Source organism: Cibotium barometz, chromosome 52 (assembly GCF_041138505.1).
Source record: "Cibotium barometz isolate CiBa-2024 chromosome 52, ASM4113850v1, whole genome shotgun sequence".
Lineage (NCBI taxonomy): Eukaryota > Viridiplantae > Streptophyta > Polypodiopsida > Cyatheales > Cibotiaceae > Cibotium > Cibotium barometz.
Window position 1 is genome coordinate 17,254,634 of NC_141097.1, and position 6,000 is coordinate 17,260,633.

A 6,000-nucleotide genomic window follows, 5' to 3' on the forward strand; every position below is an offset into this window, starting at 1 on the left:
GATAGTTTCATTGATATGACAGCCTCAATATAGCCTCAATATACAGGCTTGAAGTAAATTTCTTGTGATATAATCGATGACATCACAATATCCCTAGATTCTCTCAATCATCCCATGTGACCAAAGTCAACATTATGGGCTACATTTAATACTTGGCATCTTCTTCTCCCACTTGCTTTTTGTGGAGATTCTCAATAACTCGTAGGCTTTTACACTTTAACCTTTGCTAATGGCTTTTGTCCCATTAACCCCTACGGCTATTGGGCATACAGACATGGGTACACACACATGTGGAAAGACACATAAAAACACGAGGTGGACATGCACACACGAGACTCCGAAATACCTAACAAACCCCCCTTCAAAAAAGCAAAGGTGGGGATGCTTGACAAAACCTTCATCAAAAGGTCACACACAACAATCTCTCCCTCAATTTGATGACCCTTATCCCTCTGGCAGTAGTAACATGGGAAGCTAAATATCTTGGTCACACATACCAACTCCTATGTCCCCAGCCCTGTACCCACCCCAGTTACATTCATATGTAGTACACAAAAGATATTTGTTCATATCACTTGTAAGCAAAATGATCCGATTTGCCAAGTCATTGTATATCAAGGGGGTGAGGCTTTAGTAGTTTCAATAAGATAGGCATTTACATGTCTTTTACATTCAACATGTCTCTGTTGCCATATATATAGGCAGTGATGTGTCTGAACACACTTAGGACCGCCGGGGCACTTTTTCCCTCCTTAGGAGGTTTTTTCCCCTGGCTTGTATATACATACGCCCATCATTCTAGGGCTAACTTATCTTTGTACATTGATACAATCTCATACACTGTGTGTTGTGCGCATTCTTGCTTCTTCTTCACCGTTTCTTCTCCTATTAGTAGGTCTGCAACTTCTTCTCCTTCCACAGGTAGCAACAATAGGTCTGAGAGAAGGCTCTTGATAAAGGGCAAGAAAAAAATCAGGTGCAACTATTATAAGGCAACTGATCATGTCATTAAGAATTGCCCTAAGCTAAAGGCTAAAGAGGCAAAGAAGAAAGAGTTAAATGCAGCCACAATAGCGGATGCTTCTATAAATGCAGATTCTGCAAATGTTGTGCAAGATACAGAATGAGCGTTTAGCGTGTATTTCCAGTATGACCCATCTTTACATAATGCATGTTTGGCAGTTTCTGTTGACTCTGATGTATAGTATTTTGACAGTGGTGCTACGAAGCACATTACCTCGCATCGTGATATGTTCACTTGTCTATCACATGTGCCAATAATGCTTCTTACCTCCAGTGAAGGGCATTGGTAAAATTATGCTTACTCTACTGCAAATGGCAGCGCTTTCACACTTTCAGATGCTTTGTATGTGCTAGGGATAAAGAAGAATCTATTGTCTGTCTCTGCGCTTGCTAGACTTGGACTTGTAGTCAAATTTGTGGATGACAGATGTACTGTTCATGATTTGACTTCTGGTGATACGATTATTGCATCTGGCACCTTGTTTCGTGGGCTGTATAGGCTCAATTCTTATGACAAGTGTGTGGAAGATTCAGCAAATGCAGTTTTTGATGAAGAGGCAGTTTCAGATGCAAAACTATGGCATGCTCGTTTTGGTCATCTAAACTTTGCTAGTTTGCTGCGTTTGCAGAAATTTGATATGGTTGCTTCATTGCCCCCTCTTGAGGCACCATTAAAACATGTTTGTGAAGGCTGTATTTTGGGCAAAATGCAGCGTTCTGCGTTTCCAAAGGATGGTTCTATGCGGGCCACTCGCAAATTGCAACTTGTACATAGCGATGTATGTGGGCCTATGCAAACTCCGTCATTTGGTAAACACTTGTACTTCGTGACTTTCATTGATGATTACTCAAGGCATGCATGGGTATATCCACTGAAGGCAAAGTCCGAAGTGTTTTTTTGCTTCAAACAGTTTTTGCTTATAGTTGAAAATGTATCCAATTGTACTGTGGGCACCCTCCGTTCTGATCAAGGGGGGGAGTACATGTCTAAAGAGTTTGATGCATTTCTGGCTAGTCGTGGGATAAAACACCAATGTACAGTGCCGTATACCCCTCAGCAAAATGGTGTTGCTGAGAGGAAAAATAGGTCACTTATGGAGATGGCACGATGTATGGTCAAGAGCCAAGCTTTGCCACATGCGTTTTGGCTTGAGGCTGTCATGTGTGCTGTATATGTACTCAACAGGTGTCCCAGTAAGGCCTTGCAGTCTGTTACTCCATACGAAGCTTGGCATAGCAGGAAGCCTTCTATTGGTCACTTGCGTGTCTTTGGTTGCTTGGCCTATGCTTTAGTGCCTGTGTGCAACAACGTAGAAAATTGGATGATAAGGCTGTCAAATGCATTTTTGTTGGTTACAGTGCTGAGAGTAAGGATTACAGATTGTATCATCCGCAGTCAAAGCGCATCTTGATTAGTCGAGATGTTGTTTTTGTGGAAGATGCTGTGCAGCCTTTGTTATCATGTACCAAAGAGACAGGTGTGAGCTCACAGGATGTATTTGATACGTTGTTGCCTCTGTTTACAGGTGGGAATTCAAATGTAATTCCTAATGAGGTAAATATTCAGCCTATGCAGATTTCAAACGACATCATAGATCAGCCTATTTCTGATGTAGATTTACAGGATGTAATTTATGAGGATAGGGCTGAAAATGAGCAGGCTAGAGGTATGCCTAAATAGCTGGTGCAAACCTTGCGTGATAGTAAAATTGATGCACCTATTTCTAGTCGTACTCGTTCAGGTTTTCAGCATGCCTCTTATGCATCAGATTGTTATGCTTTGGCTATGTCTAGTATGTGTGAAGAGGAAGAACCTCTTTCATTTGATGAGGCACAAAAATCAAAAAATTGGTTGGCTGCAATGCAAAGTGAATATGATGCTATAATGAAGAATGGTACATGGTCTTTGTGTGATTTGCCTATTGGTAAAAAGGTCATTGGATGTAAGTGGGTTTTTAAGTTGAAACGAAAGCCAGATGGCAGTGTTGATCGCTATAAGGCTAGACTTGTTGCAAAGGGTTATGCTCAAGAAAAGGGCATTGATTTTGATGAGACCTTTGCTCCCACTTGTCGTATGACTACCATTCGTAGCATTTGTGCATTGGTAGCTCATAATGGTTAGAGTGTACATCAGTTGGACATAAAGACTACGTTCTTGAATGGAGATTTGCATGAGGAGGTGTATGTATCGTAGCCTCGTGGTTTTGTTCAAAGAGGGCAGGAAAACAAAGTGTGCAGGTTGAAAAAGGCTTTGTATGGTTTAAAGCAAGCTCCACGAGCTTGGTATATGAAAAGATACATGCATATTTGACTGCACATGGTTTTCAGAATACTCCAACAAAAAGCACTTTGTATGTTAAACGTGTGGATGATGTACATCCAATCATTGCTCTCTATGTCGATGACATGCTACTCACAGGACCAAATGAGAGTCATATTGCTGATTTTAAGGCTGATTTGAATGCCTCTTTTGAGATGTCAGATTTGGGGCATTTGCATCATTATTTGGGGATACAATTTAAGCAGTGTGATGGAGGTATTGCTTTGTGTCAGACAAAGTATATTGAGACATTGTTACGGAGATTTGGCCTTGAAGACTGCAAGCCTATTGCTACTCCCATGGAGACAGGTTTGAAGTTGAGTCTTCATGATGCTATAAAAATCCCATTTTGTAATTTCAGTCCTATATTTAAGATGGTCGTATGAATAAATTCAATGCGTCAGTTACTTTCATGTGTATGTGCACAACTACACACTCATGTATATTTTTGAAGTGTGTGGTGTAGAAGCTCGTGTATATTAAAAAGGGTATGGTATAGATATGTCATGCATTTTGATGAGAAATGTTTGACCAAAATAATTGGACAACTCCAAGCATGACTTGCAGTTACCCCTCACATCTAACCTGTTATGACATTCTTGTTATAGGTGATGGGTGCAAGTCAGTGGTTCTCCCTCAAAGTCTAGTCACTTCATCAATTTCATGGAACCTTCCACATGCATCTAAGATGCATTTTTATAATGTTTACATTAATAATTAACAACTTTACTTGTCCTTTCACTCGAATTCACAAAAAGTTTTTCTCTTGTCTCTATTTTAGTTCCAAAAAAAGTTGTTTGGGATTATATTTTTTTTGAATAACACCGTAAACTTTTGTCCACCCACCCCATTACTTGTGAGTGGATTCACGGCTAGAGTAGTTAAAAATTTAAAGATTATTTTACTCAAGTTGTTTAAAGATGTTCTTATTTAGAAAACCAAATACCTCATCTTCAACATCATACTACATCCTAGATAGGGTAACCATACATCTCAAACATAATATGTACCCTTGATTTAGGGGTTGTGGTACTTCACATCGTACGTGAGGACCCACAGACCTTCATGCTATGTGTTGTGCACTTACTAGGGATACACACAAAAATATAATTTTTGGTATCCCTTTACCTTAACACCCAATTTGGCATATGCCTTAACTTTCACCCAATTTTTGGTATCCCTTTACCTTAATAACCAATTTTGGTATCCCTTTACCTTAACACCTAGCCTTATAAAAATCATAATGGGTATTAATTTTCTAATTTCACATTCCTTTCATTTTAGTTATCTCTTTTATTATTTCATCCTAATTATTATCCATATTATCTCTTTATACTCCTTTAACTTCTAATTTGTTATCTCTATATACTTATATTTTTGTTCCTTGTTAATCTATATATTATATATACTATCTATTTATTGGATATATCTCGTCATTATTCTTTGCTTTTTCTTGTCTTCTTTTTTATTGTATATTAATCTCTCTCTCTCTCTCTCTCTCTCTCTCTCTCTCTCTCTCACACACACACACACACACACACACACACACACACACACACATGCATGCATGCACACGTGCATTATTAATCCACATAAAATATCAATTTATTGGTACACATTTACATGCAGATACAATATCAAATTGGGTGTCCTTATTCTTAAAATGTCAATTTATTGGTATCCTTATTCTTAAAACATCAATTTATTGGTACACACATACAATACCAAATTCGGTATCCTTATTCTTAAAATGCCTCCTTGGCATATGTCACATGTACCATAAAACTACTTCCTTAGCTTCATCTCCTCTTTGATTTGTATTATTAATTAGTTTATTCTCTTTATCATTTCTCTCTGTAATTTTTCTTCTTTATTTATATAAATAATTCTCTCTCTCTCTCTCTCTCTCTCTCTCTCTCTCTCTCTCTCTCTCTCTCTCTCTCTCTCTCTCTCTCTCTAAGATTTTGTTTTCTATGCTAGTCTCATTATTTTTTTCACCCTACTTGACCTATGTGACATTTAGGATGGTCTATGTGCAACTAGCAAGTCCACCATTTGGGCTCTCTCTTTACTAAATTAAGTTTTTTTTTCTATGCTGCTCTCATCGTTTTTTCCCCATCAAAACCCCCTTGATTAGTGCTATGCAATGATCCTAACAAATTGTTTGTCCGATTACTATTCACACCAGGGAGCTCCTTCATTTCTTTGCACAGCTGTTGGCTTTTGCTACTTCCGATTGGTTCCTTATCTTATGCTTGTATTTCCATCTTGGACGTTCTCCTGCCTCTCGTTGACTTGTCTTAGTTCTTTTATAAAAAAAATTACGCAACTAATTCCTAGTTGATGAGAGGACTCCTCTTAGGGCCCCGCATGTCCTTTTACAAACACCACACCCCACACACACACACGCAGGCAACATTACAAGATAGCATCATTCGAGGTAGCCATCAAGGTTTGAATCCATAACCTCGGGCATATCAACCAACCACCTTAACAACTGAGCTACCGCCTGATGATAAACGTGTCTTAGTTCTTGTTCTCTTGCTTGCTCTTTTTCTTTGCCCATTTTGTCTTTTGCTTTCTCTGTTCTTCGACTTTTTTTCCCCCTATCTTTTGTTTTATCTTCATTTCCGCTTTGCCCAATGCCAACTTTCATA